A 26,051-nucleotide genomic window follows, 5' to 3' on the forward strand; every position below is an offset into this window, starting at 1 on the left:
AAAGTCATGATTCAGTGCTCAAACTAGGTGACTCCCAAGAAGCAACAGCAATTTGCATTTGTGGTGTACAGTATGTCATTTGCACTATATTTTATATGATGTGGCCCCTGCTTTGATATCTATATACATAATTGTTGATGTCCTTATAGTGTTTTATATGTTCTACTGTTTTGCGGAAGTCCATTTTTTTTGTCCCCAAATGGCACACCTGGTTGCATGGTGTGCAGGATGAGTCATATGTTCAGGGGAGTTTGTGTCCCGACTGCTGACCTTCAGTGGGTATTCCACGAGTCTATCGCGCTCCTGTGGGTTAGCAATATCGTCGGAGTTGGCTACTCCTCACTGTGTTTCAGTGGACCCAAATGGGAAGGCATCTGTGAACTCAAAGCAGACAACTGCAGGACTGGTCTTTGTCCTCCAGGGGGCGGCAGCTCGCTGTAGAGCTCCTGGGTTTAAAGAGGCAATTGGCTTGGTCATGGGATTGGAGGACGCCCATAATAATTGGGCCTTTGAAGAATATAAATTCACGAGACTGTTTAGATGGACAACGCAATACTGGTGCAACATTACTTTTCACACACAATAATGGAAGGCTCTGTAAAAAGTATTCTAAATGATCATAGATCCTCCATCATGAATGTGTTGTTTAAAAAAATAAAACTATAGATCAGTTCTGTTTTGCAGGGCCAAGTTTTTTCACATTTCTATTGTAGTGACCTCCGGTGTTGAGGAGTTTGATAACAGCAGCATTCAGGGGTATATATTCGTTTTTAGCTATTTAAGGAGCTATATCTAATTATTTTCTTGTTGTTTGGAGAGGATTCCTTTATACAGTGTATCGAGTTTCATTTTCACATTGTTTTAACCCTCATTTGAGAACAGGCTACTTTGTAATTTTGTGGAGCATTTGTAACTGGCATCTACCTGTTATTTAAATTTTCTCTTTAACTATATTGTTATAATAACTTACTCTTATGTTAACTGCAAAAGTTAAGTCTAAATGTAATGTATCAAATTACATCAATCCAACTTTTTTGTCAAAGAAAAGGAATTTGGTTAAAGGGTACATAAGGACCTTTTTATTTTATTGTGTTACATGTTCACATGTGTTGCTACAACTGTTTGGTGTGTAAGGTAAGGTGTGTGTATTGTGTTAATTTTTTTTACCACTTTTTTTTTAAACTTTTAAATTGCATTCCCTGCCTCAAGATGGCTTCCCATGTACCTGCATGGACCTCTCAGAACTACATTTCCCATCATTCTCTCGCTCACTGGTAAATCCATCTGTTACATATGTGAGCAGGAGGATGATGGGAAATGTAGTTCTGAGAGGTCCATACAGGTACATGTAACACACAAAAAATACAAAGGTCCTTCTGTACCCTTTTAATATCAATGTTGCAGAACTCTGGCTTTGAAACACTTAGACTCAGCTGTGGTCTATGATTCTTTTCATCAAATTCAATTGAGATTCAATCACACATGGAAATGCGAGACTAAACCATGGAGGAAATAGGATCGCAGATGTCTTTTAATAGGAATACTGCAAATCTATTCAGAAGAGATGCGCTCGTACCTTTTAAATCCCATACATTCGCACCTTGAATTATTAAAATGGCATGGGCTAAAAAGTCATATGCCTGTAAAAATCTGTTTATGCCTGCCAGCCTTTGTAAGGCTTTAACAGCAAAGAGAAAGCCAGCAGGGTTTGCCACTGATCCCTAAAGCATCTTTCTCAAGAGAAATAATAATTCATAATCCCTGGGGATGGAGAAATATTATGCCTGTGTCTGTCAAAGAGACTGTTTGTCAAAGAGCAAACTCCTACAGAGCCAAGCCAGTCTGTCCCTGTAGTTTATATTAAGATAATGGGTCTAATGGCCCATGCTGTGATATGAAGAATGTCAACATGGATTCTAATTCAGGAAAAACCAACAACTTATTTTAAATCTGCATTCTAAAAGACTGGATTAACTCAGGTTAAAATACCAAGCGATGTTGGTCTTGTTTTCAGACCTGTTTGAAAGCACAGTGCTAATCTATACGTCTCCACAGAGCTTGCATCTAAGGACAGGTCACTGGTACGTGACGATTCGGTTGCGTTTGCTCGTTTCGCGACACATTTTCATTGCCCATTAACGGTCTCGGTGCGACAGAACTGCAGTGAAAAGAGGATGCAGTGCTCTGGGTGAAAAGAGGATTCCCTTCCAAGCAGCTTTTACATCGCGCAAGTTAAATGCCATTGATTGGTACTCGGTTTTAAAGGTTATGGATAACCACTTTCCTTGTGAAATTAACACGTTTTATTTATAGGCTTGTTTGGTTTCATTTAATACCTGCCGATAAACACCTTCAGGGAAATTGCTCTTAATAGAAGTATCTACAAAGCCCTAGAATCCATTCTAACCTGTCAGAATATTTCATTTCTTTCCTGTTTAATAGCCTGTCTTTTTTCAGCCGCTTTCTGAATTTCTGAAGTGAGGCAGTCTTACAAATGAGTACTACTGTGCAACTGTAATTTCTGCCTGCAACTGTGAACAAGTCAATGGAAAATCTCTAGACAAAATTGCATTTTCAGAGGAGACAAATTATAGCTGCATACTCCTTCTGGTCAAACCACCTTACTGCAGGAATTCAGCTTTTAGAAGTGGTTGAAAAAGCCCATTTTAGCCGGAATAGTTTTAAATAAGGATCTAAACAGAAATAACAAAGATGAGTGATAGAAAACACACGATAGCTGGCTCCCGAGTGGCGCATCCAGTAAAAGCACTTGCGTAGAGTGCCGGATGCGCCCTATAGTCTGGACGTCGCGAGTTCGAGTCCAGGCTATTCCTTTGCCGACCGAGGACGGGAGCTCCCAGGAGGCGGCGCTCAATTGGCCGAGCGTCGCCCGAGGGGAGGGAGGGTTAGGTCGGACAGGGGGTCATCTGCTCACCGCGCACCAGCGACCCCTGTAGTCTGGCTGGGCGCCTGCGGGCTTCCCTGTAAGTTGCCCGAGAGCTGCGTTGTCCTCCGACGCTGTAGCTCTTGGGTGGCTGCATGGTGAGGCCGCAGTGTGAAAAAAAGCGGTCGGCTGACGGCACACGCTTCGGAGGACAGTGTGTGTTCGTCTTCACCCTCCTGAGTCAGCGCAGGGGTGGTAGCGGTGAGCTGAGCATAATAAAATAATTGGCGATTCCAAATTGGGAGAAAATAATAAAAATAATTGGCAACGACTAAATTTATATATATATAAAAAAAAAACACACGATAAGATATTTAGCAGGTAAGAAATTAAATGTTATGAAAAAGTTGATGGATTACCTAAAAATCAACCAATCACATCAAAATTCCAGAAGTTTGTGAGTAGAATCTTTGCTTTTGTCATTTAAAATAAGTTAATACATCACGTGTAGGGTGTCTCTCATTAAAAGGGAAGTCATTTTGCACAGTTTTGTTGTATAACTTTCAGACGTACAGCTTTGCTTCATGGCCCTCTCCCCAAACTGCACAAGATGACATCTTTTAACGATAAGAGACCCCTACACACACTGCATTAAATAATGTATCTTGAAATGCCATTTTACCCTATTTTTTGTTTTCTTAAATGCAAAGCTTCAGATGAGGGAGGGACCTGATATATCAATACACTGCAACCAGGCAGCTAGGATTCTTCTAGCAAAGTCCAGTGAGAAATCAACTACAGTAAAACATTGTGTATCCGCACGTCACATATCCACCCCAACCGTTCATCCACCATGATCAAGCTCTTCAGCAACGTCATCCTCGTGTACAGCTAATGCAAAATGGCTACAGGAAAGCGAAAGCGCGTTGTGCTTGCAGTTGAAAAAAAGTTGGAAATACTTTCACTTCTGGAAAAGGGAGTTACCAGGGATAAAATAGCAGACAATATTAGAGCTGGAAAGAGCACTGTGACTGATACAGCAACTCGAAGCCGATCTGCTAAAAAACGAACCTTCAAAACAAACCCGCATTGAAGCCTTTTTTGCTCCAACACAGTAATGTACGTACTGCGCATTTCATTTCTATCGTAACTTCACTTTTCTACATTTCTGTTGTTTTTTTTTAATATTGTTTGAGGAAATGGACACTACTTGCATTTTTTTCATACATCTCTGTATTTTGCTGCTGTGTAAATGACCCGACACTAATGTAAGTGTGTACAGCACTAATACCCTGTATCTTTTGAAACCAGGGATTCAGGGGAGCTCCCTAATAAAAGCTGACTCTCAAAACAATAATTGTGTGGATATAGTAATTGTTATATAATGGCATTTAAAACAGGATTCATTTATCCGACTTTTACATATCCTCCATTACTCAACATTGGAACAACTAAATTCTAAACCAGAAGTATTGCGACCATCATAAACAGGAAAGATGACATTTGAAGCTATTTGCCATGCAGACAGCTGTATCCATTTCCATTGCCTGCTGTATAGAATTAGCATACCATTAACCCTCCACTGAGAGCAGCACGTTTCAGCATTCATATCACCAGGGTTTTGCTAGCACTGCGTCTTCATTGACAGCCCAGCTTTCCTTAATGCTGCTGATTACCTGATTTGTCAAGCTTCCGTCGGAGAGCAGTGTCGTGGAATTTCTCAGACTCAGATTGCTGTCATTACAGTTGGCGGATCAAAGCCCGGAATTGAATTGCGAGGAAAGGCTGAGGAATCAAAGCTTCCACCCACACCTCTAGAAAAGGACTATCCCTCGCTCTACACGACAGCAGAGACAGCTGCAGGATTGATATCTTCCATGGGTGTAATCATGAAATACAGATTCTCTAGGCTATCACCAGAGAATGGGTGTGCTTTGGTGGGAAAATAGGAGCTGAATACAGCCTACTAAAGCAGTCTTTATAGCATGTACACTGTAGCTACAATACCCCTCCATTTTTCTGTTAATGCTTATAACCATTCTGAGTGGTTCTTGAGAAATCATGTGATATTGCAACCTTTCAACTCTGTTGGCAAGCCCTTCTTCTAATGTATACTCTACCACAAAGTAGGTGAAGCCAACTGAGTTGAAAGGTCGCAATATCACATGATTTTTCAAGACCCAGGAACTAAGACACATGGCAAAACATGAAGTCAAGCGATAGTCAAGAGCAGTTTGTGATAACGGTCTTTTTGAATAGGTACCCGTGTGTCTTCCAGTTAGTTGAGATAGAGATAAAGAGAGAAGACAGCGTGTTCCTGCTTGCTACTCAGGGCTTCCTTCTGTAAACAAAAACATCATTCATCGTGAGGTCAGCAGAGACTATGGCTGAATGCAGATATGTTGTTTGCAAACAGAAATCAATTGAAAACACTCTGGAGAATTGCAGGGGGAGCGTTTTCAGACTCGAACTGGGAGTATCAGATAACGGTTAAGTAATTGTTCCACTTCTTTTGGCTGTGGACTGATTTGGCCTCTTCTTGTACCCATCTGAAAACAACCTGTGGATAGGATTATTTCCCACCTGGTATTGAAACCTACAGTGAATATATTGAATAATAAATGAATGACCTACTGTACGGATCACATTTAGTGGCTTGTGTCTTTGAGTTTAGAGAATAGAACATTAAACTGAAGCATGGACACGTTGAAAACTAGCACCTGTACTGTCGTTGGTTGAGGGCTAAGTTCATTTTGTATTTAAATTGATGAGACAGCAAGTCCCAGTAATGGGAGTAGAGATGTTTAATTCATACTTGAAGCATAAGGTTAAAAAATCCTTCACAGCAAAATGCATTCAAAAACCATTTATATCTTTCTTCCAGAGAATCCCCCTGGAAAAATCACTCTACCCCCTGAAGGATGAATAAATAAACACAATCTCCTCTAAAGAAGGCAGACTCCAAATAGTTCTTGTCTGACGATAGTTACAGATTTTTTTGTGTCAGATTCACGCATCCTTTAGGTAATTTTTCTATCTTGTAAATCTACAGTACAGAATAATATACACTGAAGGAACACAACATGATAAACACCTTGCATATTCATTGCACATGTGCATGCAGTAAATGGGTCCCAAACACAACGGATTCATTTATAATGCAGATGAAATCTCTGACATTCTGTAATATATAACACCTGCACCTCCCTGTTCTCTACAGTCACAATGGGCATGGCAGTCGATGTGGTGGATTTTGAGGGCATTCCATTGCTGCGCAGATATATTGGCAGACTCATTCAGGGGACTCTCGCTTTAAAATAAAGCTTCCCCTATTTATTTAACGCAAGCTGAACATTTAATTTAATTTAGTCGGATTTGATCAGTCTGATTCCTCCATTACCACTTTTAAACAGACCTTTATTTGGGGACTTTTTAAGTAGAGTGAAGTTGTTTGCTCTCAGTTGTAGAATTTTGGAAAACAAATGTGCTGATAATAAACGATTTGAACCTGATGAAAACCAGCAGTAGCCCTGGTGATGGCCTTGCACTGTACGGCCCTGACTGCTAGGCTGCGATGATCTGCGGGGTAGTGAAACGAGGTGCAGTGTTTAATGACTCCTCCTCAGCAGGGTAATAGAAAGAGTCACTGGGCTGCGTCAGACCACTGTTTCACAGATGGCAGGACAGATGGCTTGTAATGAATTCGATATTGATGTTATACAGCACTTTGAGAAGAAATTGAACTGAAGTATTTGTGTGTGTGAAGTTTTACCTCCAAGTGTTTTGATGTTATGGATAAAGTAAGCATATTTAAGCCAGTTTCAAGGAAACAACACAGTGCAGTCATAAATAGCAACCAATTAATACTTTGTACCGTGCCCCTTATTGAAAACAGTGAATTAGTCAAGGGTCCCTTTGCGGTAAAGTATAGCACAGTTTTCTGTCAACATGACTTGTCGAACCATGATATCAAATTATTCATAGTACAGTAACCTTGGTTAACTCGACTGGTGGATAACTCGACACCTTCGCTTAATTCGACAGACGGTCTTGGTCCCGAATTTTCTCCATATAAAATATATGCGTCCGACACTTTATTACCGGTACCAAAGGGATAAAAACTATTAAAAAGACTAGTGGTAACTCGACACTGACGTGTCATGTGACTGATCTACTTGACACTGTTGTTTCATGTGACTGACCTCTGACTGGAAACGGATCGTTCATTCGTTCTTTCATTCTCAAATACCAAGTGAACTGGTTATTATAGTATTTACAAGTGAATGTGTCCTTAGGTCTCTCTTTGTATTAGTGCTTGCACTACTGAGATGTCCTGTGCTGGCCCTTGGGGTAGAAAGTGAATAAACTAAACGAACACTGAATTGCATCAACCAACTAGCCGTGGTTATCTGTGGATTTAAAATAGGTGGTTGGTGAAATCCAGGGGGATTCCCCAGATTGCAGTACTGATAAGGGGTGATGCGATATGTATCGGGATACATGCGATGGTCCTGATGGGCTATTATGTGTAATAAGATGAAATGATCGTTTTAATGATGGACTGTTTTATTAAAAGATAACAATTAAATGCGGGAGAGTATGTATTCATACACTATAATACACACATTACACCCTTACTACTGACCAGCTTCAGCCACTGAACACCTGGACAGATGAGAACATTAATAATTCCATGATGACCCAGGAAAACAACAGGTGCCCACCTCTACCTAGTGCATGGAGCCTCGCACACCTGTGTGGTGACAAAGTGCCAGACAGAGAGAGGCTCCTGTTTCAGTATGCAAAGCTGTATGGCTGCAAGCTCCTTCTGCTAGGCACAGCAGTGCTCGTCAAGTAGACATTTAAATTACAGGGGGTTCATTAAATAACAAGGTTCTGAAGAAAGTGTAAATTAATTTCACGGGGAGTTCATCCCACGATCATCAGAATAATTAAACAATGATTTACTTGATGACCTGCTTTCCTGTTTGTAACTCGGTTGCTTTGTGGTCTTAGGCAACTGCTTTCATTCAATCCCTTTCTAGAAACTGAAGTAACAGCCTGCTGGACTTTTTTTTTTCTGTTTAATTTATTTTATTTGCTCCGAAACATGATTTACAAGTATGTCAAATGTGAAACAAGAGACATAGTGTGTGATATTGCAAACATGTATTTTCATTCGAAACCATGACTTGTGTAGGTACTACACTATGTAAAAGAAAGTTCTCAGTTTGTTTGCCTTGTCTTTATGGAAATCTGTCACGCTTGCACTTCCCTGGGAATTTCATCTCAATACTGTCTTCAGAGTTAAGCTTCTTACTGTCTGCAAAGTCATTAGGGGAAGCAGCTAGTTGGTTACTGACAGGAAAGAAGGTGCTAAAGGGATGGGGATAATTTCACTCTCCAGGTGACCATGAAAGTGCCTGTCTGAAAGCAAGGTCTGCAAACAGACTGCTAGAGTACAGTTCTTTCAAATATCAATGGTGAGTGACATGTATGGATTTTATTGTTAGCAGTCACTGTTTTTAAAGTTTAGCACCAGAGAGCCTACTGGTGCTAAGTTATCAAGCCCCACCCCCGCTCTTTTGCACCCCTGTTGCAGGTGTTCTGATTTTGACACAGTTGGTTGACTAGCAGCACAGTAGTGTGTTGATTTGTAGAAGGGGCTTGGTCCTCTCCTCTTGTGTTCTGCAGCTGTAAGTTTCAAGCCTGAGGCTCTGCAGGAAAGAGCTTCTGCTCTACAGAGAAGTCTCATTCAAATTTGTCAGGTCAAAAAAAAGCTATACTTTCTAATGAAGGACTTTTTTATGTTGCTAAAAAAAAAAAGTTTTTTGTATATAAAAATAAATATCTTCATTGTCACTTTTGATGAAATCCCCCCCATTTAAATGCAGTCCGGCTTTTGTTTTGATCTAGTAGACAAATTAAAATAAAAGTTTGAAGATAAAAGCCTCTGTCTTTACTTTTAGGAGGAATTCAAGAAAAAATGGCTATACTTTCATTGTTGAATTGGGAGATTTTTCAGGTTCATGTTGAAAATGTTACCTGATGTACTGATTAGGTCTGACTGTCACTACATGGTGAACACGATAACTGTCGTGAATTTTCACCATCTTCTCACACATTTTCATAGACTCCTAGATTCTTATGGACCCATCGGGTTGCTTTTATGTGATTTTTATTCACATTTTTAAGTGTGGGTATATCTGGTGTGGGGTACATTGTTGGTGTTCTGTTATAAACAGAATATTGAATCATCAGTCATTGTTACCATAGGCAGCTGTAGGCCTGATGTTGGCTCAGTTACTGCTGGTGTCCCTCAGGGCTCTGTCCTGGGACCTTTTTATTCAGTATCTATGTGCTCCCTCTCGGTTAAATAATTAGCCGTCATGGCATTAGCTTTCGTTGCTATGCAGACGACACCCAAATCTACTTGCAGACTGGCTGTTTTTGTACTTAATAACTGCCTGACTGAAATTAAAACTTGGATGCAGCAGAATTTCCTGAAATTAAATCTGAGCCAGACATGCTATTGGGTTCTCCGCACCAGCTGAGTAAAGTTGGTTAGTTTTGGTTTGGTCATCAATGAGCTTGAGATTAGTCCTACGTCTGAAGTTAAATTTGACTCTCCGTGGTCTTTTCAGGCCCATGTTAAAAATATATATGGAGTTTCTTTTTTCATCTACGAAATATCGCTTGCCTTAGACCGTCTTTGTCAATGTTTAATGTGGAGATACTGATACATGCCTTCATTTCATAGATAATTGACTACTGTAATACCTTGTTTGCTGGTGTTTCCACTAATGTTCTTAATAGGTTGTAAATTCTGCTGCTTGAGTTTTAACAAGAAAAAGTAAGCTTGAGCATATAACCCCAGCCTTAGCATCTCTCCACTGGTTACCAGTTAAATATAGAATTGACTTTAAGATCTTGCTGCTGACCTTCAAGGCCTTGAATAGCTTGGGTCCATCTTACATCAAGGATCTGCTTTGCTGCTACATTCCCCAACGCAATTTGCCGTCGGCTAAAAATGATCTCCTTTCCATGCCAAGAACAAAGCTATGAACTATGGGAGATTGTGCCTTTTGCTCTGTGGCCCGTTGTCTCACTCCCTTCCAAGGTCTATCGGGGACTCTTTTGTCTATGTTTAAATCATATCGTCTTCCTGCAATGCATAGTTTTTATCGTATTGTTTTATGTATATTTATATTTTTGGGGGGGGCGTTCTGTTGGTGTGAAATTGGCAGGATGTTTTGAAGCTCCTGGGCTGACAAATTACCAGAGGAATATGACGGCATCCTGGATGACAGAAATCAATGGGAGCTTGCAGCGCTGGTGTCCCTGTTTTGAAAGGCACACATTTGGAGCTGATTCTTAGCAGTTTGAAGAAACTTGTTTCAATCCCCGCACACCCCTTCGGGAGCTGTCTGGAGGGATTTATCAATCCATCTGTTCTTGCTGTTGTTGTTGCGCTGCAGCGTACATTATTGAAGCATAAAGAAAACAGAGAGACGAATGAGATATAGATAGATATAGAATATGCTGGAAAGACTAGAAGGTGGATGGGCTATTGGATTTGAGATCCTAATAGCTTCTGCGGCACCAGTTATTCAAAGAAAAAGATTTTGGAAGTGATGGAGGCTTCAAATCTGGATGGTGTGTGTGTGTGTGATCTTAAACTAAAATTAACCAATATACCCACCCAGTTGTGATGTGATGTATTGGTAGTAAAAAGGATAACATTTTGGGACATCTTGCTTATTAAAATCGTTTCTCTGTTTGTGAGAGGGCATGATAATCTGAAAATATCAATAATTTGTGAAATCTTGTATATAGAGGTGCCTACTGTCAGATCTGCTGTCCTACTTATGACTGGAACTGATTTCTGGGTGGGAGATGCAGCACTTATTTAATACATACTGTTATTTATATCACAATTAATTGACCATCCGTTTGCTTATAGTGTGAGCCACTATGATTACTATTTTACCAAACACACAAATTCAATACAGCTGTTTAACCATGTGCATATCTACCCATGGCTGAAATTGGAATGCTGGATAGGTGAAGTGAATGTGGAGAGAGAGGAGGCGTGTAAATTATTAAGAAATAAAGAGTTATTCCCCTGCAGTGCTGTGGCTGCGTTAGCGCAGTGCTGCCGCTGCTGCTGCTGCTGCTGCACTTTAAACTTGCCTCCTCATTCCTGGTTTATTTATGCATCGCTGGCTCTGAGCTGGAGCAGTAGTGCTGCTACCTGCCTGCCTGCACAATCAGCCCCGCTATTGATGTCTGCCTGCCTGCTCCGTCCAGGACCAGATAAATCAGTTTGAGAAGCCATCGGAGGAGGGGGACTGCCAGACTTTTGAAAGAGCCGTGCTGAGTCAGGTAGGCAGCCTGCCCACATTGATCCAGTCTGACCGGACATACCGGTGGAGCATCCCATCACCTGGCTGGGTGCTTTACCCGGAATCTGCTCATTTTAAAACAAGTTTTCTGGAATACGATGAGAGAGAAAATGAATGCTGTTAAGAGGTGTCATTTCTTATTGGTGAATACAATGACTATATGGTGCAGTCTAGAGGAGGGGGGTCTTTTCAATGATCTATCAATATATATATATAATGTTTGAAAGGAGGTATAACTGCAGTGTGCAAAAAAGAAAAATAATCAACTTTTTTTTTTGGTATACACAAGGTATAAATGATTTCGGACAAAAGCCCTTCTTCAGCAGTGTAGAAAGAAAAGTCCTCGTTTTGTCTCCACATTCACTTCACCTTCTCTTTCTACACACCTGTGTGTATTGGGTTTGATTACTGATTCCCTGATTCATTGAATTGACTGTAGACTGCAGTTGTGCAGACTCGCAGCAATGGTTACTTGAAGGTATTTATTCAGGGGAGCAGGCTTCTTTGCAGAGGAAGCTAGGAGTGCGTGTGCTGATTCTAAATACCGTGGCCGTCCGTGAGGGGGCAGGTTGTTGTCAGTTTGTTGAACTGATGAAGTACTTTTGAGCTATTTAATAGCAACAGGGCATTACGTTGAGAGTGGAAATGAGTTATTAACGAACAATGAAATGTATTTGCTTTATAATATGTGTATTTTAATCTACATTTACAACAGGTATATGTTATATACTGTTGCAGGATTATTTTGCATAGGGAGTCATAGCCAGGTTGCTTGTGGGTGAAGAGCTAACAATAGCTGCATTCACCCCATGCATAAGAGACCTCAGTTATTATTTATTTATTTCTTAGCAGACACCCTTATCCAGGGCGACTACAATTGTTACAAGATATCACATTATTTTTACATACAATTACCCATTTATACAGTTGGGTTTTTACTGGAGCAATCTAGGTAAAGTACCTTGCTCAAGGGTACAGCAGCAGCGTCCCCTACCTGGGATTGAACCCACGACCCTCTGGTCAAGAGTCCAGAGCCCTAACCACTACTCCACACTGCTGCCCAGATCAGTGGATCTGCTTTAATATCCTATATATATGTGTCCATAACATACATCCCCCGCCACGGCTGTAAATTCAAAATGAGATGCCTGTAAAAATGAGGCACACAGATGGACACATGCAGAGAGAGAGATAGACCTCCATATATCAATCTGATACTCCCCATAACGTATGCTAAATAACATACCAAGTTTCAGAAGCAGCTTTCCACATCGGGAGAGAAGTGTGACTCACTGTACACACATATACAACTGCCTCCACAGTCTCCCCTTGTCGGGATTTCGTTCCCTGCGGGGGATTGTGAAACTCGGGCGCAGCGCTGCATTTCAGCGTGTTGAATAGAGCGCTTTGCTTTTGAGCTCTGCTGCTGTATTGTCTGTGGGCTTCACTAGGCAGCCTGCGCTCATTTCACACACTAACAACTGGAACAGGGATCAGGGAAAGGATAGGGGAAGTCGAGAAGTCATTACTGGAAACGCCTGGTGCTGATTTGCTCCACATGGGGGTGGAAACCTGATTCGGAGGAGGCAAGGTGAGCTGATTTTGAGGAGGAGTGAGGTGGATGACACGGCAGACAATGACAAAGAGAATACTCATTCACATGCAGAGTGACCTGTCTAAAAGCTGGGCTACACACCTTCCACTCACCCCTGGGTGGGAATGGTGCTGTACAGGAATGGTCAGAACATTTAAGCAGAGAGTAGATTGTATCTGAAACTAAAGTTTGATGTTTATTCATTTAAATAAACATAGAAATCTACACACTGCTTCATGTGTTATTTAAAAACAGATGTGTGTTCCTCCAAGTCTTGTCTAGAAAACCCTAAGTCTGTGGACTGAACAACCTTTCCCATTCCATTGAAATCATGTGACAATGCAACCTTTCAACCCTGCCAGACCCACCTACTCTCTGTCTATGTAAATGTAGAGTAGGTGGGGCTACAAGAGTTACATTGTCACATGATTTGAATAGCATGAGGAAGTCTGTCTAGCATTTAGGATTCTTTAGATGAGCTCAACACCAGGAAAAGGCAGATTTGCAGAACAATTAGTACTCAATATTTGAGCAACAGAACCACACAGAATGACTGCAAACATCATAACATAGTAAGGGGATGTAAAAAAAGTTGTTCCACTTTAATTTAGCATGGTACCAGATATTGATTAATGTGCTTCTTTCCAAACTCAACATTGGAGCCCTGCATGGCTATTGGAACTGCATGATGGGTATGATTTATAGAATTATTTCATAAGCTATAGAAAGTTGAATTGTTCTGTGGTGTACCTTAATGAAACACAGGAGTCTAAGCAATATAAACCTCCAGTTCCCGGGTCCCCTTTATTCACAAGTCTCCACAGGGTCTGCTTTTCCTGCACTGAGAATCTCATTCTCCTCTGTCCTGTGATGGTCAGGAAGCCACACAACACATTAATGAGAAATCCTGAGACAGAGTAGGGACTGGTAACACGGTGAAAGGAAAGAAATTGCCTCCTGTACAGAGCCAGAGAGCGAGCTTGCTTGAACCACCAGTGTAATCAGAATTCCCTCAGACCCACACACATGGTGGATTCGCAAAAGCTTGATCCAATTCCAGAAAAACTTCCAAATAAAACACAAGTATCTCATTAATCCCAATGAAGAAAGCAGACCACAGCATTACCGGCGATGGATTTGTTATAAATAGATTACCAGTGATGCAACTGATATGAACATCTGCCAATGGGCAGCCAGGATCTGCAAAGACCATTACAGCATTTTTAATTAAACACATTTTTCCACTATATCTCAAAAGGCAATAGCCCTATGCCAAGTAAAGCTGCTGACCTGCTACGAGAAACTAATAACATTTGAATCAAGTCCCTTTTGCCAAAGGAGTGTGTTGCACCTCAGTGGCAATGCATTTGTGCTGAACTAAGGGGCAGTGGTAGTTCAAACGTAGCTACATTGAATGGTAACTTACCAATAGAAGTCTATACACACTGGTAACCCATTGCAATGTATTAGTACCACAGTGCAATATGTTTTGGATACCATTCTGTTTCGGTACAGTACTCGAACACTTCTTGGAAAATGGAACTGGATCTAGATTAGGAGAAGAAGTGTAAATAATCTTGTTGAATGAGCAAAACCCATTGTAAATGAAGATGGGTGTTTGTTAAACTTGGCATACTTGTAGAGACCGAGATGAACTAAGGATGCAATTTTGTTTGAACTCTGTATTTCTATCATGTATTTATTTTTAAGTCACTGTAAATACAGCCTAAAGCAACAGAGCAATGGAAGTGACCTTTCACATGTATAAAAACAGTCGATGTAAAATAAAGGGATCAGTCCTATAAAGATGTGAGAGCTACAAAACAGAGGCCAGCTTTCACTGCTATGTTTTTATTGCAACTACTAGCAACATGAATAAAAATTAGCTGGATCCTTGTAGGACACGGGTTTTCTTCTGGGTAATACACTCGTAATATAACAGTATGCCCATGGGATTTTACATTCCTAAATTAAAAAACAAATCGCTCCATTAATGGAATGGACATTTTGATAATATAATGAAACACCATGGTCAGCAAAATGTTGCCTGGGCAAAAAAATCTATTCTATTGAACGTGCTGATCTGATGACGGTGTGCTTTGCTCATTAACATTAGTGTATTAAATACGTGCCGTGTGTAATATATTGGACAGTAATTCATTGAAGTGCTTGCCTACTCTCCAATCCATTTGGACTGGTTATCTGAGCTGAGTGGTAGTGCGGGCCCTTCTTCTGCATCACTTTCCTACCCTGTTTCTCATCATACTGAGGGCCACACCAATTGATCTTGTAATGGAGAGTTTTCATTGGTCAGCTTTTTTTTGTTTTTTGTTTTTTAACACGGATGTGGACAGAAGTTGTGATAGGGGTTGGGCTATACTTTTATATATATTCAGAATATTTAATTTCTTACCAGTTTTAATATCTGATCCTGTGTTTTTGTAGAGTTCTCTATTGATGTTTCTGTCAGGCTTACTAACTAATGTTCTTTTTTAAATTCACGGGGCTGCTTCTGAAAAGTCTCCTAAAAGCTGAATTTCTGAAATTGAAGTGGTTTTAGAAATGACCATGACGGTTAAGGTGTGCAACTACAATTTCCTTCCCTCTGCAACTGTGATTTAAGTCAATGAAAAATCTTTATACCAAACCAGAGGGGACAGAAATTGTAGTTGCACACCTTATTTAAAAATTCACCCTTTTAGAAATCGAAAGACATTTGTTCTTGCCATGCTAATCAAGGTAAAAGTGATTTGAAGATACTGTATTAGATTAACTGTAACATCACTATTCTTAAAGTCTGCTTCAGGTGTGAGTTTAAAAACATTTCAAGAAACCGATGTTCTTGTTGCATTTGCTTATCAGAAGAATCGTCACATGTTTGGAACTATTCAGTTCTGAAAGCAAACACAACATTCCAATCCTATGGTAACTGAATAGGATGCAGAAAAGTGACCTAGTAACAGCAGGTGTGAATATTTGTACAGGTTACTGCACATTACTGGGGTAGAAAGCCCTTGCCTCAATTTAATCCGTGTTTAATGGAATACAATTAATTGATAAGTTGCAGAGATAGAATGCAAGTATGTTAAACAGTCAGCTGAAATGACAATCTCATATTAAAAAGATAAGAAAATAGATTATATACAGCATCCCTCTAAAACATTTCATATGGTAGGGCTCCATATTGTTTTAAAAACATAACATTTAGAAACTCATTAATGTGAGGGATAGTTCATTTACACACAATGTGTGTGCATGTTGCAAATTGCCTATATTTCAGGGTTATATTACTGGGTGAAGCCCATAGCTTTGTAGCAGTAATAAAAACATTTTCTTGCATTTAACTTCTTCAGACTCCATCATGCATTCCTAACAATGCACAATCCAGTCAATTGCTGTCCATTGTAATGCGAATTATAATTGCTTTTGGAGTCTTGCTGCCGATAGGCGGGCTGTTTTTTCAGGGCTATTAAATAAACTGCGCCAGTGTTCTTTTAAGACTAAGCTTCCCAGACTATGAGGAACAGCGAGAAGCACTCAGCATAGTAATCTGATAGATCTGTTTAGAAATTTCAATGAGATGCACCAGGCTGGGTGAAACTGATTGCATTCCAGGCAAAGTGTTTCCATTCCTTTTATAAAATGCTAAAAACTACTCTGCAGTAGGGTCCCCCAATCAGTTTCAATGTTATGCTATAACATAATTCTTGTCTTTACGTTTTTACTGCATTCTTTAATAGTCAAGACTTCAGTGCACTCTGTTTAATATCAGAGATTGACTCCCCCTGTGTGTTTATATTAAAGACAGTGTAAGCTGAAGGGACACAAGCATCAAAACCTGGCTACATCTACGTTAGTCTCTGAGAGGCGTTGCCATGCTCTGGCTACTGCTTGCAGCAGCAGGAGGTTATAAATAAGCTCAACGGTAACATTTTAAAAGGGGACCACCATTCAAAACTGTTAACAAAGACAAGGGATTATAAGGTAACAACATTCTTAAAGTGAAGCCTAATTAAAACCCTATGGACACCACACCATCGAGGACACAAGCACACTAAACACTACCGTGATCTGTTATATCATAGTTTTTCAGAATGCTGACCTATTTGAACTTTCTAAGACTCTGAGGTCTATTTGAAATATCTGCTGGATTAATATAGAGTTAAATACTGGCGGTACTTAGCTCCACCGCAGTTTAGGTCATTAAAATAAACCCTTGGAAGACTATAGAAGAATGCAATACAGAGACACCATGGAACTTTACATGAAGTATCTCTAATTACTGTGTATTTGCATAGTAGTTACTTAGTAAATACATGCGTACTTACACATAATTACAATGTTATTATGCATAGTTACAATGTACTTAATGGGTAATTTGTTTTGCACAATATAACCCTAACCGTAAACCTAACCCTAACCCCTTTCTGAAACAATTGTGTACTTATATATATATTGTGCAAAACGATCTACCCATTAAGTACATTGTAATTATGTGCAAGTACACGTATATTTACTAAGTAACTGATATGTAAATACACAGTAATTAGAGACAATAATGTAAAGTATTACTGGAATTATATTTCATTGTAAAAAAAAGTGTGGCTATCAATTGATCTTTGCTTTGTTTGCTGCTAGCGCATAGACTGTAGGCACAGACAGGTGAATTTGGACAATAACATATTCCTGTTCGCCTTGTCAAGTGAAACAACGGCACTCTGGCAGAATCCCAGTAGCTAAGCAACCATCTGAGGCCAGTCTGTCCTCGCAGCCAATCACATGCAGAGGATGTCAGGTTCTCAACGAGACGGATCCCAGCTCCATCCCAAAGCACTGGTTTACTGGCAGGAACGAAATCCCCAAGAACTAAGAGAGATCTAAGAACTAAGAGAGATCTCCAAACATATCTTGAAAGGGAAATAAAAAGCAGGCTTGATCTCCCTCTTCTAGCTTGTTTATGTTTTTATTATTGGGGGTGGGAAGGTAGGGAATAAAGAATTAATTTTTTATAGGGAAGATGTCCTTTCTCGTTTTGTATTTCCAGCAGTAGGGCACTGTGAGATGAAGACTCTTCAAGATCAGGCGCACATTACACTGTTAATCAACTCTGTTAATTACTGATCCTTAATCAGCAATGCAATGATGAGTAATAATTTGGCCATTGCTTTTCTGTTGAGACTGCAATGTATTACCCTTCACTGTGGAAAGAATAATGATGGCTAACCAGCTGTTTCTAGTATTCATAGTATCCACATTGCAATGCCTGGCCCACACCATGCTTTGGAACTCTGGCTACTGGACCAATGCTTATAACCTGAGGGGCGGGGGAATCTTCTGTGCATTCCATTATAGAATCCTGGCTGCTGCATTATTGACACCATTCTATTCCAACTGTTTACACTTAAAAACGCAATGAAAGTAATTAAGCAATAATACCCAACAGAAGGTACCGGTCATTAATCTTTGGTAATTCACAATGTGGATTATTGCTATTGTTGGACCTATTCACAAATATGCTAATGGCTGGTTTCACAGACCCTAATTAGCACTAATCATGGACTAACTAATATTAATTTAGGTAAGGTAGTCCAATATGCTAATCAGGGTCTTTAAAAGCAGCCGTAAAAGATTTTAAATACATTTTATAAGATGCCAACAGCAGTCTGGTACAGTTTTATGAATTGTATCTATTCTTTTCTATATATGATAGCGTCGCACAATAGCCATATTGCTATGTTGAAGACACAGATACACATAATCCTGAATAAATATTTTTTCATGTAAAGAGTAAGCTTCCCTCCCTCAGTGTATATAGTTTTGTGTTTTCCATTTTAAACCCATCAGAAGTGTCCTACGTATTTTCAGTACAAAAAGTTCTAAATCAACCCTTTATAATCAAATCCGTTCATTCTCTGTAGGTTCCCTCATGCATTAGGAATAGTGGCCTCATTGACATTTCAATATGCCAACTAAAGTCAAGGCCAATTCAGGTAATCAAGTAAGAAACAGACGTCACAGCTGTAATGTGATGTGCAGGGGGGATACTGATCTTAAACCAAATTGAGACGGGCAACCCCCATTTCCATCTCCGACATGCCCCCGGACAGGTAGCTGATCAGAGGAGCCCTCTGTTAAGCTGGGCCACTGAGCATCGAGAGGCTGTTTGACATTTGAGACTACGTGTGTCACGTCTCTTCATATCATTTCAGCAAGGGAGAAAATACAAAAGTGACCTTGTAACTTGCTTGCTCTTCACAATCTTCAGTTCACTTTTACTAAGCTTTTGCTCCTTTTTACACAAACGGAATCTGTCCCTATTAGCGCTAGAGGCGTTCTTTTGTGCACATTGTGTATTTTTGCATTGCAATTCAAGGCAGCTGTTTAAATGCCACTAACTCATTACAACCATACATGTTGTTGATTCCCACTTCCTTCCATTAAGTACCTGTACTGTTGACTGAGCTAATTTACCATTCCAAGGGAAACAAGTGAAGAATCAGCTGCTTGGATTGTAATGAATACAGCTTTTCTTAAACTCTGTGGAGAACAGCAATCCACACAAATGCAAGCAGCTATTTGTTCAAGTGTGTCACTTGGAAAGGTAAAGTAGCTCAATCAACACCAATGACCTTCACCTGTGGAGAGCTTGATCGAAATAATTGAATAATCAGTTTGTGAAGCTCTAAGTGCAACTTTATTGGGATTCTTGTTTTGCTGTCCCATAAATACTCCAAAAACAAGAGAAAGCATCTGAACAGCTTTCCCTGGCTGAGTCACGAAGGACGGCACTGATGAAGACGTTTCTTGTTTTTGATAAAGTCTCACTTTTAGATCAAGTTTAATCACGGCAATTGAAAGGAATGAGGCCGAATTCATTTGTTTTAACTGCCTACTGATTAGCTATCATTTCTGTAGATCTGACATCCAGCTAAGGATGGGTTTATGCAGCTTGTGATGAAGTGGCCCCGCTTACCTATTCATAGCATTTTGCTGCATATTAAAAAATGATGGGACTTCAAAAAATGTATTTGTTGGCTTTGGAAGGACGGTATTTCTTGCCGTTGATTTGTGTTTGTGCTGGTGTTTGTGATTTTGACACTTTAAACACAAAGCTACCGTACCCCTTTATTTATGTGTTGATGTCACCTACTCGGTTGGACAAAATAAAAAAAAAAATAGTAGCTCACGCTTTTGTGTGCACGGGCTACAGTCATTTTGTTCTGCCTTGATTTTGGACCAATCTTCAGCAAACTGGCCTTTTATGGACATTAAAGATTGTATTGGCTTTTATGAAATATGTGTTACCTTTCAGGTACTGTGGTACAATGGATGCTGTATGATGAATGGGTTTAGTAGGGTGGCCAGGATGGTTCTTACTAAAGTGGCCACTTCCTAAGCACTATGTGAGAAATCCATTGTGGTCAATACAGCTTGCTCCTCACTAGCTGTATTCAGTGTTGGGGTGTTGCATGTATTGATTGATGCCTGGTGTGTGGTGTGTGCTATTGCAAGACGGGCCGCCGCCTTGTCAGTGTGGCTCTGTCAGTGTTTGCTGAGTGCTTGTAAAAGCTCTTTGAAAGACTCCCTGTAAATGGAAGGCTCATTTCAGATGTCCCAATGCTTTCCAGCCAATATCGGCATTAACTCCCAATGTAAGCAAATAAGCTGTAAAAAAACAAATGAAATGACAGCTTCAGTTTAATTTCCTAAACATTTTGACTGCAAATAGAATTGTTCCTGCTGTGCTGTGCTAAAGATGTCATAGTTACAGGATTCTATTCAAATCTCCCAGTGGAGTGATTTGGACGGCGAATCAGAAATCTTGGGGAGTTTATGACTCTGTGTGTTGTCTGTTTCTAACTAATGAGTCATTATGAGAAGCCTACCAGAAGAATGCTGTTACTTTTTACTGCAAAATGTCAGTGTATAAGACAGCAGGTTTACAGCACTTCTGTCTCTGGAGAATGCTTCATACACATACAGCAGTCTGCATCTGTATTTGACATGTATATTTTTGACGATGGGTAAATGTTTTAAAAGTTCTATCCCTTTTAAACGCTAACCCTTTCACACCCCTTGTAAAAGGTTCTGTACCTTTAAGTGACCCACATTGAAGATAAATTGGACTCCTGCTTCTTGAACTATTGCTGCTTTGTGGCAGTCACTCCCCACTTTGCTTTTAGAATTTTATTCCAGTTTCTGAGGCAATGAATAATTTAAGATGGAGTGTGTCACCCTTGGATGTTCTGCAGAAAGCCAGACCTACCTTCTGTAGCAAAAGAAATACAAAATAAAAAAAAATAGCAGACATATCTTCTTGGGCTTATCAGTACAAAGATGGCCTAAACAAGACTGCATTTCAGTGTCAGTGTGCTACAGGATCAGGACCACTGTGCAATACTGGTTCCAAGTCCATTGTGCTGCAATTGCGGGTAATGTTGGGGTGTGCAAATAGTTCTGATAGTTTTGTTTAAGAGTGGTTTCTTCAGTCTTGGGTCAATGCCCTCCATCAAAGTCTTTTAGATCAGCTATCTTGCCTGTCCTGACTGAAACTGACTTGCATCAGGGAGATGCAGCTCTTATATATTAAATGGAATACTTTGAAATCAAAAGAGCCATATCGTGGTGCTCAAGAGACACCCGTTGGACAGCCCTGCTCTGGATACTTGTAAAACATATACTGTAAATGTATTAACGGATCTAGGGTGCCTTGACTGCAGTAGATGTGTGTGGGTGTTAATAATTCAATCAGGTGAGGGATAGCCCCTGTAGGTCTGTATCTACCTATTCGTTACAACAGATACTAAATTATTTGCAGGTTATCGATTCATCTGCTGAAAAAGGCTCCAGGACGTGTCTACAGACCAACTGAACGCCTCTAAATCTGCATATACTGTTGCCAAGATTCTCCAGCGATATCTACCACTTCATTTTCCCTTAACTTAATGAATTGTTAATAAAGTGTATATATATTTTAATTTCATTCAGCCCTCATGTTAATCAATGAAACCATTGCTTGAATAGGGCCATTCATAGGCATACAGCAATATACAGAAGGTATGAGTTTGGCCCCTTAGTGATGTTCTGAGGGGATACTCTTGGAGTCATGGAACCTTTTTAAATTGACAAATGGAAAGCAAACCTTATTTTATTGTGCTTATCGGATGTTTTAGTTGAGTGAAGTTCAATTGGATACCCTTGTGCTGTATAATAACACTCGGCGTGACACAGCTGCAGTTAAAAAGTGCTCTAGAAACGGATCCTTGATTGAAAGCCCTTTAGCTAATTTACCCTGTGTTTGTTTTTGTCTCTCATCTCTTTCTCCAGTGTATTGCTGCCAGTGTAATTAGCTGCAATAGTAATTGCTTGAACAATATAGGTTGTACATGTGTGTGAGTTCTCATGATTCAGCTCTCTCTTACTGGCGTACGTGTTTTGTTGTTCTGTTCCTTCCACAGACCTGTGACTATTAAGCATTGTTGGTCTAGTCTAGTGCCAGAACAAGCGGTACCATTATACATAAACACACATCATCACCCCCCCACCCCCCCCACCCCCACCCCCACCTCCTTCTTCCCTAATTCCTCAAGCTCCGTTCTGCAGTGCTGCTACCTCTGGGATTGCTTGCAGCAAACAAACAGATAAGGTCTATTGATTTTGCTTCCCCCTCCTCCCCTCCTGCTTCTTGTATAGTGCTGTGCTGCTGACTGGTAAAACAGAGCGAGATGTGGAGAGAGAGTTGTGAGAGGGAGAAGCCCTGAATAAATCCTGATGGCCTGAGACCTGCAATGATCTCCTCCTTGTTGTGTTTTCTTTGCTTTCCAGAGAGCTCTGCAGAGGATCCCTGCGGCGGCTAAGATTCCATTCCAGTTTCACGTCCGTTGGCAGCAAGGGGCTTTTCTCTGAACTTCCCCAGGGCACAGCTGTGCTAATACCGGACTCACCGGAGCACTTCATCAGGTACTGTAACGATCGTCTCTTTCCGGCTTATGTTTTTCATAGATGAAAAATACAACAGTTTTGCTATTTATTTATATGAATACATCCTCCTCAAACTGACATTAGGGAGACTTCCCATTGAGGGGAATGTATTTTATAACAATTTTTCTAGGGGGGAGCTGTACACGTTGTGATCCCCTCTATCTAAAACCCCAAGCCCACATTTCCTTTATCTCTGGGACAGGAAAAAAAAAAAAAAAAAAAAAAAAAAAAAAAAATATATATATATATATATATATACCTGTCCTCCTGAATGTAGCTGCAAGAGCATGCCAGTTTAGATCAGGGCAAGCCGTTTTAAAGAGGGAAGAACTGTGTGACTCTCTTACTTTTGGTGTTTTGTTATAACTGAGGAATGTATCTATCAAGAACAATCTAATCGTCCTGTCTGCCCGCAGTGACCATACACCCTACAGTTTTTTTTTATCCAATCACTGTAATTACATTGGAATTCCTGACACTCAAACAACTAAAGGCACTGATTCAAAATAATCAGTGTTTTGATACTGGTGATTGATTTATTTAAATTATTGATATTTTTCTTTCCCAATCTGTTTTTCACAGGGTTATGGTTTTGCTGCTAGAAAGCACAGTCAGGTTTCACAGTCATCGAAGTGATTACTACCATTGGAAAATCTACTGGCAGCAGTCTTTTTGGGGTTTCCTATTACGAGTACAAATTCTACGGCCAGTAAAAAGAATGCTGCCAGTAGTTTAACATCAGGGCTTTAAGTGTAGAGAAAGAGAGATGGGTGGTTTTGTACAGCTACTGACCGCAGTAGAATCCACTGCCTTTGTGTCTGTAAAAATCCTACTGGCAGTAACATCTGCCTACAATCATACGGAAAACCTGTGACAGTTTAAATCTGTTTGTCACCAAAGACCAGCTGTTTACAGTGTTGGCATATTCTGCATCCAGCCCGTTTGGCAGAGTGTACAGTAATTTTCTTTTTAGCACATAGATATCTGGTGCCCTGCCTATATTATTGTACTTCTTGAAAGGTATAAGAAGCTGTGACCACAGTGACTGTGCCACCTAGCCCCCCAGTTCATTATCAGATAACATGGTAATGAATGCAACACTTTGTAAATTAGCATTTATAACACCTTCATAATGGCTACATAACACTATATAACTATGCTGCATAACCTATCAGAACAAAAAAGGTAACAAGCTTACTATGTATTCATATACATTTTTTTTTTGCTATAGATATTATTATAAAAAAAGAATATGAAAAGGATCTCGTACGATGAAATTCAAATGCTGAATTTTCAATTGCCGTCCTTTGGTTTGTCTGCATGTTATGATTACTTTTGTGCACAGTACTGTGTTGTTTTTCAAAGTGATTCGAATGAACTATGCACCTACAATGTTGTGTAGTCTTTATAAAGATAAATTCTACATGGAGACCAATTCAAATAAAATGTTCTCTCTATTTTATTCTCTTCTGGTTACAAAAATCAGATAGTTCGAGAACCCTTTTAATTGGATTGTGTGAAGCCATAACGGTATTAGTTGCGAACTAGAAAGAATAGCTGAGCATCAAAGGAAATCCAGAGGGTATTTAGAACTACATTTTAGCTGGCCTGATTTTAGACTGAGACCACCAGGGGATCTGCATTGACTAATAACACCCTAGGGGTGAGTTTCTGTAGCTAATTCAGTTTGACGCTGTTACTGTGACATCACCAGGAATATACAGTACAGCGATCCCGCTGCTATAATCCAATGCCAGACAGATTACATTTTGACCTTTGATACACTGTTTTCCAAAACGACTGATGCATTCTTGGACTGATCTCCCAAGAATGGTCAAAACTAACAATCAATATACATTTAGATTTATAGAGTGGTAAACTGGGAAGGTATTGGGATCAATATGGTGTGATGGACAAAAACAAAACTTAGTGACTCCGTTAGACTGAGATGAGGAGAAAGAGCCAAAGGAATAAGCAGATAAGCATTATATTAGAGCTCTATTGAACTGGAGTCCCCAGTTGAAAACCCTAAATGTCTTGGTGGAAATATCCAGCCCTGCTGGCCAGCTGAATGGAGTCCTGTGTTGATTAGCTGTCAGATGGGATGGATTCCCTGCTCCAAGGGCAGCCGGACAGAAGTTGGTTCGAACTAATTTATACCAATTGAAACCAGCAGAGCTGATGTGAAAATATACTTCAGAGAGCAATGTCCCCAATTCTGAGTTCTTTTTAATGCACAATTCTGGAAAGAAATTGAAATAGAATCCAGTTGTGTGTAAGGCAAAAAAAAGCCAAAAAAAGGAGTGAAAGTTAATACATGAATTTAGTATATCTCTGCCTGTTCACAGTGTTTTTGCTCATCTCAAACGATTGCTTATGCGAAACCAAGGTTTATTTTACTGTTGTAACAGAAATTGAGAGAGTCATGTTGAGAGAATCGCATAACTCAGAGGAGACGCAGCAATTGGGAATGCGTTTCAAGTGATACTGGGAAATGTAGTTCCTGGAGTGTGATGGTGGCCCTAGCCAAAACATTTGTCCAATACACCTGACAAATGTGTTTATTCAGTCCCGGGATCTCATGGCTGAAAACCATTCGGTATAAATTGGATGATTTCTGACCCTTTTAATGTGTCTTCAATTATGACATAATATAATAGAGTATTCTGTCGTGTATCTGACTGTGGTGGGACCAGAGTAAGGATGGATATGTCAAATGTCTAACTTAAATTAATCTTGTTTTAAATACCATTATACACAGCTGTAACAATTGCTATATTCACACAATTATGGTTTGGAGATTCAGCTTTTATTAGGGAGCTCCTCTAATTCCCTTGTTTAGAAAGATGCAGGGTATTAATGCTTGTGACAGAGTAGCCGTCTGCCATGTGGGTGCGTGCATTCGCTGCTAAGTGACAGGCAGGAGAGCGAGACGGAGGTTGAAGTTGATACGCCCCCCGCAGGCGAACAGGATTTATTTACATATCAAGTCAACACACTGAACAGCACCAGCAATGGCAGCGCATGGAGCATATACAACACACTGTATGAAAACTTTGGTGGGATCTACAATCTCTGAACTAATCTTCTCTGTTCAATAATAAACTAACGTTGCTGAAGAGCTTGATCATGGTGGATAAACAATTAGGGCGGATATGTGACGGGTGGATACGCGACAGATTACTGC

At 40.0% G+C, this 26,051-nt stretch overlaps 1 protein-coding gene across 8 annotated transcripts in view; it reads left to right on the top strand.

Moving 5' to 3' along the window:
• Positions 1–26,051, top strand: part of LOC117426795 (rabphilin-3A-like) — an 83,986-nt gene that overhangs the window by 13,938 nt on the left and 43,997 nt on the right. For 6 of the 8 annotated variants that reach the window (XM_059033248.1, XM_059033253.1, XM_059033254.1 and 3 more), the window contains exon 2: positions 22,709–22,843. The gene's annotated coding sequence lies outside the window, so the exon portion shown is untranslated. Of the gene's footprint in view, positions 1–11,052; positions 11,270–22,449; positions 22,530–22,708; positions 22,844–26,051 lie in introns of those variants that run through there. The other 2 variants (XM_059033249.1, XM_059033251.1) reach the window with 2 other exon arrangements.

This window comes from Acipenser ruthenus, chromosome 11 (genome assembly GCF_902713425.1).
Source record: "Acipenser ruthenus chromosome 11, fAciRut3.2 maternal haplotype, whole genome shotgun sequence".
In the NCBI taxonomy this organism is placed as follows: Eukaryota; Metazoa; Chordata; class Actinopteri; order Acipenseriformes; family Acipenseridae; genus Acipenser; species Acipenser ruthenus.